This window comes from Pseudophryne corroboree, chromosome 3 (genome assembly GCF_028390025.1).
Source record: "Pseudophryne corroboree isolate aPseCor3 chromosome 3, aPseCor3.hap2, whole genome shotgun sequence".
NCBI lineage: Eukaryota > Metazoa > Chordata > Amphibia > Anura > Myobatrachidae > Pseudophryne > Pseudophryne corroboree.
In genome coordinates, this window is record NC_086446.1 from 325791909 (window position 1) to 325806947 (window position 15039).

Sequence of the window (15039 nt, forward strand, 5' to 3'; positions counted from 1 at the left end):
TCCTGCTGCGATCAACTTGGAATTACCCCCCATGTGTGACTCATTTTTCTGTTGTACGTAAATAAATTTGTCTTTGCAAATGTAACTCATGGAGAACAATACTATATATGTTTGCAAACATGTTCATGTCTCATAACTTATCCCAATGTCAAACATCAACACATTACATGGTTTTAAATTGCTTTATTTTTTGTGTTTGGACTTTCTGGATGAGTTGTAGGTAAATCAGAGGGTGTGGCTTACAAATCTAGAGAAAATGAAGTCAGCAGTTGTAGCTGCCTCTACTGCAGATAAAACAATCTCAAGCATACACTCCAATGTGACAACAAAACACCTGTTATGATTCAACAGAAGAACTAGCTGATAGACAAGTGCCACACATCACAATGAGAAGGAATGCCATCCTGAATAAAGAGGCACTGGCAAGATTCTTCATGAATTCAAGGTCAGGAGTAAAGAGAAGAAGGTCAAGATCTTGCAAAAGTTCAAAGTGGCGCCCATGCTTCACAGCAGGCTGTGGGCGTTGAGTGGGCAGGTAGGCTTGCTGGCCCATCCTCACATGCTCTGGCCAAAGGCGGGTTTTACGTGGGCCAGTGAGTCGGGATGGTTGGTCAGTGGTGGAGGGTCTATTTGCTAGAATGTCTATAAACACCCCCAGTATTTGGTTTAGGAGAAAGGTCTCTCGCATCCTGGCTTCACAATCCCTCTCCAGGAACTCCATTAGGAGATCTAGGTGTCTGTTGTGGCCTTCCACTGCTACCCTGATGGCTGAGATGTTTTCTTCCTGGGTGGCAGTGGAGGGGGCCTGAGAGACTTGTTGACAATCATCCCTCAGGCCCTCCTGTTGAGTCCCTGGAGAGGTCAGCTGGTTGTCTAAATGGAGAAAAAGAAAAAAAATTACATATTCAAAATCTAAAGTATTTCAAGGTCCTGGCGTGGCCTAGCCAGTCTCCAGACCTTAACCCAATAGAAAATCTGTGGAAGGAGTTGAAGGTCTGTGTTGCCCGGCGACAGCCCCAAAGCATGACAGATCTAGAGAAGATCTGCATGGAAGAGTGGGCCAAAATACCTGCTACAGTGTGTGCAAACCTGGTCAAGAACTACAGGAAACGTTTGACCTCTGTAATTGCCAACTGAGGTTATATTACAAAGTATTGAGTTAAACTTTTTGATTGTCCAAATATTTATTTTCCACAAGAATATACAAGTAAATTGTTTAAAAATCATACAATGTGATTTCCTGTTTTGTTTTTTTTCCAGATTCTGTCTCTCACAGTTGAAGTGTACCTATGATGGAAATTACAGCCCTTACATCTTTTTAAGTGGGTCAACTTGCACAATCGGTGGCTGTCCAAATACTTTTTTGCCCCACTGTATGTAATATCATCCTAGCTCAAAGACTGGAAACAATTATTCAATAGTACAGTTAAAGTCCACTGAGAAGTATATAGCATTAAGGGTATCTTTTATCAGCTGCACTGTCAAATTGGAGCATTAGACATTGGATTTAAAAGTTTCTGTTAACTTACTTTCCCTTAGTTACAAGAAAAGAACTGCTATTTTATACACTTAATCTATACTACAGTATAAATCAGAGGGAGAAACAACTTTAAATACCTTCTGGAGACTAGTTTGCCACATTGGAGTTATTTGTACTTCGAGAACAGAAGTAATAGCAATATCTATATTTAATATTCTTAATTAAAAGGGCCCCAACACTGTGTGCACCATCATACTGCAGTAATATTTTTATGACTAATTATACCCGGGTATACTTATATGATTTCTTTACTCTGTGGTTTTTGTATTGCATGCAGTGGAAAAATTGTATAGGCCATTTCAAGGGTTAAGATCTGTAGAGCTGTTATGTTGTAATGATAAGATAAAAATGTGAAAGTGTAATCCTTTGAATATTATTCCATGTCATTACAATTGTGTACTTACCTGTTTAATATTGTTCCTGATGACTGTTATTGAAGAACTTTGAACAAGAAGAGTAGACAGGTTTATTAGGTGTATCTACTGTATATTTTAATTGATGTAAAATTACATTATCCATCATCACACTGATACATATATTGTAATTACTTTTATTACATTTAAAACCACTTAGGCTTTCCCAAGTAGTCCCCATCTCCTATTGCAGGACAAAATAGGATTTTAATTACCTACCGGTAAATCCTTTTCTCGTAGTCCATAGAGGATACTGGGGTCCACATTAGTACCATGGGTATAGACGGGTCCACTAGGAGCCTTGGGCACATTAAGAAATCAATAGTGTGGACTGGCTCCTCCCTCTATGCCCCTCCTACAGACTCAGTCTAGAAACTGTGCCTGAGGAGACAGACATACCTTGAAAGAAGGATTGAAAAACCAGTGGTGAGATTTGAACCAGTACACACAAACCAAGAAGAAAGCCATGCTAACCAAACTTGAACAGGAACAGCAACAGCTGAACCAACAACAATACTGAACCAAATAACACTTCAGGAAAACATGAAGCACTGGGCAGGTGCCCAGTATCCTCTACGGACTACGAGAAAATGATTTAGTGGTAGGTAACTAAAATCCTGGTTTCTCTTACGTCCTAGAGGATACTGGGGTCCACATTAGTACCATGGGGATGTACCAAAGTCACCAAACTGGATGGGAGAGTGCTAAGGTTCCTGCAGAAAATATTTACCAAACTGCAGGTCCTCAGAGGCCAAAGCATCGAACTTGTAGAACTTAGCAAACGTGTTCCAACTTGACCAAGTAGCTGCTCAACAGAACTGTAAAGCCAAGACACCCCGGGAAGCCACCCAGGAAGAACCCACCGACCTAGTAGAGTGGGCCTGTACAGATCCTGGAACCGGCAAACCTGCTGTAGAATAAGCATGCTGGATAGTAAGCCTGATCTAGCGAGCAATAGACTGATTTGAAGCAGGACACCCAATTTTATTGGGATCAGAGAGAACAAACAGCGAGTCCGATTTTCTGTGACAAGCTGTCCACTTCATATTGATCTTCAAAGCCCTCACAACATCCAAGGACTTTGAAGTAGCAGAGGTGTCGGTAACCACTGGACCCACAATCAGGGCCGGTTCAAGGGCGCGCTGCACCCTGGGCAGGAAAAGGGGCGTGGCCTAATACAGGGGCGTGGTCATTTACGCCCCCTGTACATTGCTAGCGCCGCTTGAATGCTGAGCGGTGCGCGATGACGTCATCGCGCACCGCACAGCAAAAGGTCCTCTCCACGAAGGGAAGCTAGACGCTATGCGTCTAGTTCCCTTCGTGGAGAGGACCTTTGCTGTGCGGTGTGCGATGACGTCATCGCGCACCGCTCAGCATCTAGTTCCCTTCACAGGAGGCGGACGGGGACGGCAGCGGGCAGCGGAGGCGGACGGGGGACACAGCGGGCAGCAGTGGCGGATCTTGCCACGGTGCGGCGCCCTCCGAATGGCGCCAGCGCCCTCCGGAAGGCGGCGCCCCGGGCAAAAGTCCTGCTTGCCCGTGGCAAGATCCGCTACTGCCCACAATAGGTTGGTTGATATGAAATGCAGACACCACCTTTGGAAGAAATTGCTAACGAGTTCTGAGTTCAGCTCTATCTTCATGAAAAATCAAATAGGGGCTTTTGTTAGACAACACCCCCAGCTCCGACACACGCCCTGCTGAAGCCAAGGCCAACAGTGTAACGGCCTTCCACGTAAGAAATTTGACGTCAACGTCCTGTAAAGGCTCAAACCATTCCAATTGGAGGAACTGCAACACCACGTTGACATCCCAAGGTGCTGTAGAAGACACAAAGGGCTGTTGGATGTGCAGAACACCCTTCAAAAATGTCTGGTCCTCAGGGAGAGAAGCCAATTGTTTCTGGAAAAAAATGGATAAGGCCGAAATCTGGACTTTTAAGGAGCCCAAACGTAGGCCCACATCCACTCCTGACTGCAGAAAAAGGAGAAAACGTCCCAGTTGAAATTCCACTGCAGGAAATTTCCTGTTCGCACACCAAGAGATGTATTTTTTTCCAAATACGGTGGTAATGTTTAGACGTTACCCCCTTTCTGGCTTGGATCAAGGTTGGAAAAACCCTGTCCGGGATCCCTTTCCAGGATAGAATTTGACGCTCAACCTCCATGCCATCAAACATAGCCGCGCTCTGAGACTCAGAGGCATTCCCAACTGTTTGCTATACTTTCCATTGTTATGTTGTGTTATGGTATGTATGAAGCTACTTCAGTAGCTTATAGAAGCTTCAGTAGTATTGAGGAAGTTTTTTTATAAATAATTCAGTGGTACAGAGGAAGTTTGTTTTTTTTATAAATAATTCAGTAGTACAGAGGAAGTTTTTTTAATAAATATTTATTGGTGGACAGTTATACTGTCAGTCATTTTAATTAAAGCATCCAATCACAACCCAAAAAACACTATACATACTAGTGAAAAATAGAAAGATGCCCCTGCCATCATGAGAGCCACGACGTTCAATACTTACAGCCATTATGGAGGGGAGGCTTGGGCACCCCATACCCAGACCTGTTGGCAAGGATGTGGGCATCCATCCGTGACGCTAAGTACTTTTCTGCACACTTTTACACATTTTGTTATATGTGTGTTTGGTGTTGTGAATGTATCAGGAACCACCATTTTTATAGCAGTTATCTGGTTGGTTGGTTGGTTGGTTGGTTGGTTGGTTGGTTGGTTGGTTGGTTGGTTGGTTTGTATGCTGTTACAGCCTTCCATGTTCAGGTGCCATTTTGTGTGGGATATGTAATCCTATTCAGTACTTACAATGTAATTAAGGCAGTGCTGTACCGGGCTTACACATTCTTTTTTATTCTTTTTTTAGAAAATGCTTTTCTGCAGTGGGGTACACTGTATTCCACAGGGAATAACATCGAGGTGTAGAGTAGGATCTTGATCCGGAGGCACCAACAGCTGAAGCTTTGACCTTCGTCCCAGGATGCATAGTGCCGCCTCCTCTATAACCCCGCCTCCATGCACAGGAGCTCAGTTTGTAGTTGGTGTCTGCACTAGCAGGCATCTCAACAGCAGGGCTTCTCCTGGCAGCCCTGAAAAGAGCTTTTTATTTGAAGAAAGAAGACTTCAAGGGCAGCAGCCAGTGTTGGATGTCAGTTTGACATCGCTGGCTGCTGCTCCATCACCTCCCCCAACGGCGCCGCATACTCCCGTGCCCCGGTTGCTGGGTACTTGCGCGGAGGCTCCGGTTTCTGTCAGGCACACAACACTTCGCTGCAGCTCTCCTGGATCGCGTGGCCATGTACAGGGAAGAGGTAAGAGGGTCCCCCAGGCGGGACCAGCCGCAAACCGCGATCCGGCGCAGTCTGTAGGAGGTGGGCCACGCGCGCTGGCTAGGACACTGTGTTACTACAGGGACCCCACTAGGCCACCAGGGCAGGATACAGGTCGGGTATTAACCTGATTTATGCGGTCCGCAGTACCTGGTGGTGGAAGCCCAGCAAGGGGAATGTGCTCCGGCCTGTAGCCCCTCCCCGAGCTCCGGGTGCCATTTTATATAAGTGTTCCTGCCCTGGAGCTGCATACACTCTCTCTCCCTCACTCCCTGCTGCAGCTTGGCGCCATAAATACATGCTGAAGCTGTTCTGGGACTGCATGGGCAAATCCTCCTCTGTAAAGCCGCCTGTTCCTCAGTGCTGTGCATTTACAGGACACTTAAGTATTCTACATGCTTTTTAGCAGTGTTAGTTAAGAAATAGTGCATTGTGTCAGGGTTATTTTGTACAAGTTACCCTGTGATCCAGTCTTTACTGTGCATTATTATATCTCTAGACATATGTAGCTTTACTGGTTATTACTTTGCCTCCCAGTCAGATTGTAGCAACGGGAGCTCATCAGGACCCACCTTGGGCTACTTTCTCTGCCTTGCTGAGTAAGCTAGTGGCTAATAGCACGCCCCCTATGGGACCACCGGTGCTTCTGCAGCCACATTTTGTCACTGCCGTTAACCCACCATGGGCAGATGCTCTGTCCTCTCAGTTACAGAAAATTTAGCAGACTGTGGCAAAACAGAAAACTGACCCTCGCCCGCCTAAGGCCAAGGGGCCCTTGTTTCCTCTCAATCCACTCCTGCGCCGGATACATCTTCAGACATAGATGGCGCATATACTGATGCCGCAGACACTGACACAGATGTTTCTGATGGGGAATCGGTTTCTCAAGTGGATGTGCATGATCTTCTGGAGGCCATCAGGCTGATTATTGAGATCACTGATGATACCGATCCTCAGGATGCTTCTAAAAAACCTGATAGGTTCAAGCATCAGAAGGTGACCAAACTGGATTTACCTCATTCTGACCACCTAGTGGACATACGTCAGGAATCCTGGAAAAATCCAGGGAAAAAGTTTACACCTCATAAGAAGATGCTTGCTCGCTATCCTCTCTCTGCAGAGCTGACTAAAAATTGGGAACCACCGCCTCCAGTGGACTCACATGTCACACGGATGGTGGTATCCTCTGCTCTGCCAGTCACTACTGTCACTTCTCTGAAGGAACCGTCGAATAAACATGTTGAGGGCTACTTGAAGTCTATTTATACTCTGGCAGGAGCAGTGCATAGACCCACTATTGCAGCCTCATGAGCTGCTGAAGCCATTACGGTCTGGGTTCAGGAGGTGGAGGAGGAACTACCGTCCAACTTTCCTGACAATGCGAAACAATGCCTCTCCTATATTGTTATGGCTTCTCAATACATTCAGGAGGCGGTCTCCGAAGCTGGTGTCCTGGCAGCCAAAGCGGCTACTATGCCCATTCTGGCCCGTCGGATTCTCTGGCTACGGTCCTGGTCTGTGGACATGGACTCTAAGAAAACTCTGGAGGTTCTCCCATTTAAGGGAAACATTTGTTTGGGGAAGAGCTCAACAAAATTGTTGCTGACCTGGCCTCTGCTTAGACTGCATGTCTACCTAGTACTGCTCCTTCAACGTTAAAGGCTAAAAGTACTTCCTTTCATTCCTACAGGCCTCCAAGTAAAGCGAAGGGTCAGGCGTACTCTTGCACTTCCAAGCCCGGGTTGCCCAAGCCTAAACGAGCCTGGGCCGCCCGTCAGCCCGCTTCCAAATCGGAGAAACCGGCCGCATGATGGGGCAGGCCTCCCTCTGGGGGATCCCAGGATGGGAGGCAGACTTCTAGAGTTTGCTCAGACGTGGTTAAAGACCACTTCAGACGCCTGGGTATGGGAAGTCGTCACTCAAGGGTACGCAATCTCCTTCAAGAAATGTCCCCCTCGTCGGTTTTGAAGACATCCTTTCAGATCTGACTAAGGCAAATGCTCTGCAAGTGGTGGTATGATCCCTCCTGGACACAGGAGTGGTAGTACCGGTGCCCCTGTCTCAGAGGGGCAGGGGGTATTATTCCACACTGTTCCTAGTCCCAAAGCCGAATGGGTCCTCGCGGTCCATTCTCAACCTCAAGTCTTTGAACAAATTGGTGCGGGTATCCAAATTCCATATGGAGACTCTCCGCTCTATTGTTCTGGCTTTGGAGCCATGGGATTATATGGTATCCCTGGATATACAGGATGCTTACCTGCATATTCCTATTGCCATGTCGCACCAGAAATACCTGCTATTGGCAACCTCCATTATCAATTCCGGGCCTTGTCCTTTGGACTAACGACAGCTCCACGAATCTTCACCAAAGTCATGGCGGTGATGACAGCTGTACTACGCTGACAGGGTATCAGGATCCTGCCGTATCTGGACGATTTGCTGATCCTGGCCAACTCGCCAGAAGTTCTCCTCCGTCATCTGGAACTGATGGTCCAGTTTCTGCAAGCCACGGGTGGCTCATCAACTGGAAGATATCATCCCTGGTCCCTGCTAAGAGCATGTTGCACCTGGGAGCAGTGGTGAACACTCACAACCAGCAGTTGTTTTTATCCCAGGAGAAAGTCCTGAACCTTCAGGACAGAATACAATGCTTCCTGTCTCGTACACGAGTGTCGATACACTCGGCGATGCAAGTACTGGACCTCATGGTATCGGCTTTCAACATGGTAGAGTATGCTCAATTTCATTCCCGCCCTCTACAGAAACTGGTTCTTGACAAGTGGGATGGCCTGCCTCACCAGATCAGGTCTCAAATTATCTCTTTGTCTCCGGAGGTCTGTCTGTCACTGACCTGGTGGCTCCAGGACCAGCAGCTGGGCAGGGGCCATCCCTTCTGGATCTCCAACTGGGTCCTTCTGACGACGGACGCCAGTCTGAGGGGTTGGGGAGCGGTGTTGGAGCAGCACTCCTTCCAGGATCGTTGGACCTGGGAGGAGTCTCGTCTCTCGATAAATATTCTGGAACTGCGGGCAGTGTTCAATGCACTGACACTTGCCCTGCCTCTGGTACAGAACAGGCATGTTCAGGTATAGTCAGACAACGCCACCACGGTGGCGTACATAAATCATCAAGGCGGCACTCGAAGCCACATGGCAATGATGGAAGTGTCAAAGATTCTTCAATGGGCGAAACGCCATCTGCCAGCCATATCAGCAGTGTTTATTCCGGGAGTATTCAACTGGGAAGCGGACTTCCTCAGTTGTCAGGACGTACACGCCGGAGAGTGGAGCCTTCATCCAGAAGTATTTCAACTCCTAGTGGACAAGTGGGGCCTACCAGATGTAGACCTGATGGCGTCTCGACACAACAACAAGGTTACGGTCTCCGGAGCAAGGACATGGGATCCTCAAGCAGTTCGTGGATGCACTGACAATTCCATGGGACTTTTGGCTGCCTATGTGTTCCCTCCGGTGTCACTCCTGCCCAGGGTAATACGGAAGTTCAAGCAAGAAGGAGGAATCCTACTTCTGATCGCTCCTGCGTGGCCCAGACTGCATTGGTTCTTACACCTCCAGGGTCTATCGTTAGAGCGTCCTCTTCTACTTCCACAGCACCCAGACATACTCGTTCAGGGCCCCTGTGTCTATCAGGACTTGGCCCGACTGGCTTTGATGGCGTGGCTCTTGAAGCTTCTGTCATGAGGGCCAAAGGATTTTCTGAGGCAGTTATTCAAATGATGTTGAAGGCCCGTAAACCAGTTTCTGCTCGGATTTATCATAGGGTCTGGAATTCCTATTTCACCTGGTGTGCCGATAGGAATTGTGATGTGTTTAAGTTCAGTACTGCCAATCTTTTGGCCTTTCTGCAACAAGGTCTTCGTCTGGCCTCCCTCAAGGTACATGCTTCTGCCTTATCGGTGTGGTTTCAAAGAAAATTGCGACTCTTCCTGATGTTCACACGTTCACTCAGGGTGATTCAACCTCCCTACGTGCCTCCTGTGGCTCCTTGGGATTTGTTGGTTGTGCTGAATGCCCTACAAGAGGCTCCGTTTGAACCTCTTGAGACTGTGGACCTCAAGTGGCTTACACTTAAGGTCTTGTTTTTGATACAGTAGCTATTACTTCGGCTAGACAGGTTTTAGACTTGGGTGCTTTGTCCTGTAGGTCTTCCTTTCTGATTTTTCACCGTGACCAAGCAGTTCTTTGAACGCGCCCTGGTTATCTTCCTAAGGTGGTGTCCTCATTCCACCTTAACCAAGAGATTGCGGTTCCGGCCTTTAACTCTCCCGATTTGTCCTCCAAAGAGCGGTCTTTGGATGTGGTACGGGCTCTCAATGTTATTCCCTGTGGAATACAGTGCACCTCGCAGAAAGAGATTTAACAAGGGTAAGTTCTTACCATAAATCTCCTTTTTTTTTTCAAAACGTAAATGGTAATTTTCCCATATAAATAAATTTTTTGCTAGAAGATAATGGAGATGTCAAATTGGAAGGTGAGCACAGCAACTGCTTCACGACTACAACTCCTCATCCCCTTCTGCTCCCCCTCCTGACTCCTGCCCCCATCCCCTTTCACCCCCTCCTGACTCCAACCCCCATCCCATTCCACCCACCCAACTCCAACCCATCATCCCCTTCCACCACCCTCTCAACTCCATCCCCCATCCAACCCACGTCCACTTCAACAGCCCCTCCCCATCCAACCCCCTTATCCACATCCCCCTCCAACCCCCCCATCCACATCCCCAGGTTGGGAGAATGATGTATCCCCCAGTGAAGGTGAAGAAGCTCAAGAAGTTGGGCCTTCTGAAGAAAGTAAGTATATGCAAATGTTATTTAACCTTTTTGCAATTATCATTTGCAAATTTAGTGGAATGTAAGGACTCAGTCCCTGCAATGTGGCAAGAGTGTGGTCCAGCCCTCTGTGCACCCATTTCCAATATTTATACATCTGTTAGCATTGCAACCCCCATATAAACCTAGGGGAAATGCAGCTACAGACACCATTGGAGGGATTGCAGCAGGTATTGGAGATACCACCTACATTTACTCCTAAAATTGCAGTAATATTAAGACCCACTTCTTTACCAAACCCAGCCAAATCTCATCCTAACCCTCTGTTCCACCCTCAGTCTACCCTATCTGTGTAACCCCTGTCTGTCTGCCCCTCCCCTTTAGAATGTAAGCTCTCATGAGTAGGTCCCTCTTCCATCATGTGCTTATCCTTTTCTTACTTTAATAATCCTCAATTGCCCCAAATCCTGTGGAAGACACCCTGATACTTATTCCAGTGTCATCTGCTGATGTAGTTATGTTTAGTTACCCTGTACTTGTTCTATATTGTCTTCATCTGTAAGTCACTGTTTTCTTGTTTTGATTATTTGTTTATGTACTCTGTAATTGGGTGCTGCGGAACCCTTGTGGCGTCATATAAATAAAGGATAATAATAATAATAATAATAATAATAATAATAATAAATAATAATGAATGTTTGTGGCTTGCAACTAAAAAGTTTTGGGGGACACTGCGCATGTGCAAAACACGTCTGGAGAAATATGCATTTTTCACAGATTACAGAAGTGTGTGTGTGGCTGAGGTAAAACTATGAACCTTGAAGCCAAATTGCCCCAACAAAACAAAACATAAAGGTGGAAACTTTTCAGTTTTACTGTCATTTAAGTTACTAATATTGCCAACGAATGTTAGCAGGTGACCTTATACACGGGTCACTTACAGTCATTCTGTACTCCAACTCTTTTCATAGGCAATTAAGTGAACCATTACAAGGTATCACACTTTTGGGGCAAAACCACCAGATCAGAATGTTAGAGATCCTACAGATGATTCTTAGCCTGAGGATTTTGCTTTAAATTCCTGCTTTTCTCCCTTAAGTAAGACTCGTAAGCTGTTGAGCTAAAAGTCCATTTTATATGATTTGTGAAGAAATATGCCACTTTTAACTTGACAGCCTACAGTACACTTTTTATTTAAGGAAAAAAGTAAGCATTTACGGAAAAATCCTAACTCTAATGATTACATGCAAGGATGGATACTGTAAGTGTAGATTACTAATTACTACTGTATGGTCTGACTTCCTCAAATTAATCTTACAGAGAAATAATTTAGTAAGGCTTCGTGTAGATTGCAAGGGCTACAGTCTTATTTTAATGGGCAAATACTGTATGCATGCCATTTCTCAAGAGTTTTGTAAAGCATCTCAGAAATTAGAATCTAACTAATAGTAAAATAGTAATATATATCAAACTGTCATATTTGTCCAGAGTAGTTAGCTTCAAAAGACACAGACTTCTCAGCATATGATGTATTAAAGTGTTAGTTATAGAGAATTCCGCACAAGCATAGCAATCTGAACCAGTGAGTGGGGTTGGCACCATACAGGCATACAAATCAGATAACAGAATATAGCTCACAGTCAGCTGCACCAGCCTGCACAGATCAAAAATTTGTTGCCAGCCATTGGGACACAGATAACAGGTGTAGTATGTTATTCCGGGGCATGGGATCCCGACACCAAGCATACCAGCACCGGTATCCCGACTGCCGGCATGCAGGCAGCGGGGTGAGTGCAAAAGAGCCCCTTGCGGGCACAGTGGCGCACTACACCCCAAGAGGGAGAATAGTTGTCGGGATGCCGGCTGTCGGGATTGCGGCGTCGGTATGGTGAGCGCCGGGATCCTGAGAACTGGCATATCAAATGCCTCCCCAGATAACCATAGGAAGACCCTGTGCCTGGAAGAGCAAAAATGTATGTATGTATACTATGTATGTATATGTGTATGTATATATGTATGTATGTATGTATGTATGTATGTTTGTGTGTACCTGCAGAATTTAACCCCAGAGGAATAGTAAGTGTGACACACCCGGCCCGAGTGTGAGTGCGATTACCTTATCGGTGCGAGGAATACCCCAGTTCTTGTTATCCGGCAGTTCAGAGACACCTGCTGGGGACTCAAGGAGCAAGTAACAATAGGGCTATGCAACCAGAGTATTTTACTACTACGTCACTGGGGCGAGAACCCCTAAATTTCTCTATGCTGTCAGACATCTGGTTAATAAACAGGTCACTTCAATAATGCTTCTGCACTTATAACAAACACAACACTTTCAGTACAGTGGTCTCATCAACAGTAAGTGAGTTACTTTATCTATAGCTTATATTACATATCACAACAGTGCTATTAATACTAGTATGTCCCACTCACAGAGCTGGCCCTAACCAATATGATGCCCTAGGCAGGATTTTGGCTGGTGCCCCCTAGCACCACCGCTAGTTCCGCCTCTAACCCTGCACCCCTTTCCCAGCACCATCACCCCCCACCCATCGCAGTCCTTTTTTTTTGCTTTCCTAACCCCTGTAATTTAAATAAGAACAATAAGTACATTTGGCGCACAGCCCAAAAAGGTGTGTTTTTGCTGTGTTTTGCAGGCAATTCAAATTATGCCTCACAGTAGTGCAACTTTATTCACAATTTATCATAGAATAGTGTCCCTTATTCACATTACATCACATAGTACCAATTTACCTTATATACGTTACTCCTCACAGTAGTGCCCCTCATTCACATAACTTCATACTGAATTGCTCCTTATTCACATTACACCACACCATATTGCTCTTTATTCACATTAGACCACACGGTAGTGCCCTTTCTATACGTTACGCCACACAGTAGAGCACCTTATACACATAATGCGACTCATTGGTAATGCATTTATACAAATAATACCACACAGTAATGCCCCTTACACATACTGTATGACACACATTATTAATGTCCTTATAAACAAAATGCACCTTACACATTATGCCAACCCTTATTAATGCCCTTATACACATAATTTCCCTTACACATATGCCGCACATTGTTAATGCCCTTATACACATAATGACACACATAATGTACCTTACACATATGCTGCACATTATTAGTGCCCTTATACACACAATGACACACATAGTGCTCCTTACACATATGTTACACATTATTAATGCCCTTATACACATAATGACACATATAGTTCCTGGCGTGAGTCAACTGGCAGCTCTGCTAACGTCGGGTGCCTATTTTTTATGAAAATGCATCTTATTTGCATTGCTATGTGGCTAGGATGCACAAGCAGCTTCTGCTGATTAAAATGATGGCCCTCATTCCGAGTTGATCGCTCGCAAGGCGATTTTAGCAGAGTTACACACGCTAAGCCGCCGCCTACTGGGAGTGAATCTTAGCTTCTTAAAATTGCGAACGATGTATTCGCAATATTGCGATTACAAACTACTTAGCAGTTTCAGAGTAGCTTCAGACTTACTCGGCATCTGCGATCAGTTCAGTGCTTGTCGTTCCTGGTTTGACGTCACAAACACACCCAGCGTTCGCCCAGACACTCCCCCGTTTCTCCGGCCACTCCTGCGTTTTTTCCGGAAACGGTAGCGTTTTGATCCACACGCCCATAAAACGCTGTGTTTCCGCCCAGTAACACCCATTTCCTGTCAATCACACTATGATCGCCGGAGCGAAGAAAAAGCCGTGAGTAAAAATACTATCTTCATTGTTAAATTACTTGGCGCAGTCGCAGTGCGAATATTGCGCATGCGTACTAAGCGGAATTTCACTGCGATGCGATGAAAATTACCGAGCGATCAACTCGGAATGAGGGCCGATATGCGGCATGCCTATATACCTGTACTGTGTGCGACTGTGGCTGTATCTGCATACGAAATGCTACAAACAGAATATAGGCATGCCGCATATCATTTTAATCAGCTACAGCTGCTTGTGCCCCTGGGCATACCAGATGCCCTAGGCAATTGCCTAGTTTGCCTATGCCTAGGGCCGGCTCTGACCACTCACTATTTTAGGCTAGCAATGGTATACCTTTTATTACTAACACTTGCAAGTGTGTGGTAAACAAAACCCGACCTGTGCACAGGGATTTAAGTCTCTATTTCTGTAAATAGGGTTTACTCCCACAGTCACTGTCCCATTCACCATTGCTGGGTAGCAGAATGTGCCTTTGGGCAGGTAACCCAGTGTTAATGTGAGGTATGGAAGGAGAAAAGAGGAGTCACGTGTCTTTGTAATAGCCCTGGCTCAGTTCTGTGGTGACAGTGCTGAAGCCCAGTGTCCCTGGCTCAGTTCAGTGGTGACAGTGAGGGTGCCCAGTACCTTCCCAGTTGCCAGCTCCAGCTGGATGTCACGATCCCTGACTCACACAGTATTCCTTGGTCACTGTAGTCTCGCCTAGAAGCACCCGCACGGCAGCTGCCTGTGCGTGGTAGGCCTCTGTGGAAGTGATCGCTAACTGGCTGTCTCCAAACCTGGGTCACGCTAGTGTGGGTGCTATGCGTTGCCGCAATCAGCTCTTACCCCTTGTCCTGCTCTGGGAACACAGTCGCTGCATCACTCCTGGTCCGCGCCACATGTGTCCACACACTGGCCCTCCTGAGTGCTCTCCACACAGCAGCTCCTGTTCCCTCCTCTGCACACATGTAATGCTCCAGCTGCTCAGCTCACTCCCCACACAGGTCAGGGGTTTATCATAATAGCGGGCTTTTCCCTTCCAACTTCAGAGATGAGTCTGCCTTCCCTGGGTCCTAGTGCCCCTCTTGTTCCATTAACCCTGTGTTGTGAGGATCTTGAATAGTCTGAGGGAATCTCTGATGTCTCTAGGGCAATCTTGCAGGGATCCCTGCTGGGACAGGGATACCACATTAGCAAGGTTGT

The 15039-nt window shown here is 46.3% G+C and overlaps 1 long non-coding RNA gene across 1 annotated transcript; it reads right to left on the reverse strand.

The window, feature by feature from the left end:
* Nucleotides 1-168: 168 nt before the first annotated feature.
* On the reverse strand, nucleotides 169-14827 carry LOC135057749 (uncharacterized). The gene is made up of 3 exons (XR_010244339.1): nucleotides 14683-14827; nucleotides 1945-1981; nucleotides 169-873 (listed from the first exon to the last, which is right to left on the reverse strand). It is a non-coding gene; the product is annotated as an uncharacterized LOC135057749 (long non-coding RNA).
* Nucleotides 14828-15039: the final 212 nt, after the last annotated feature.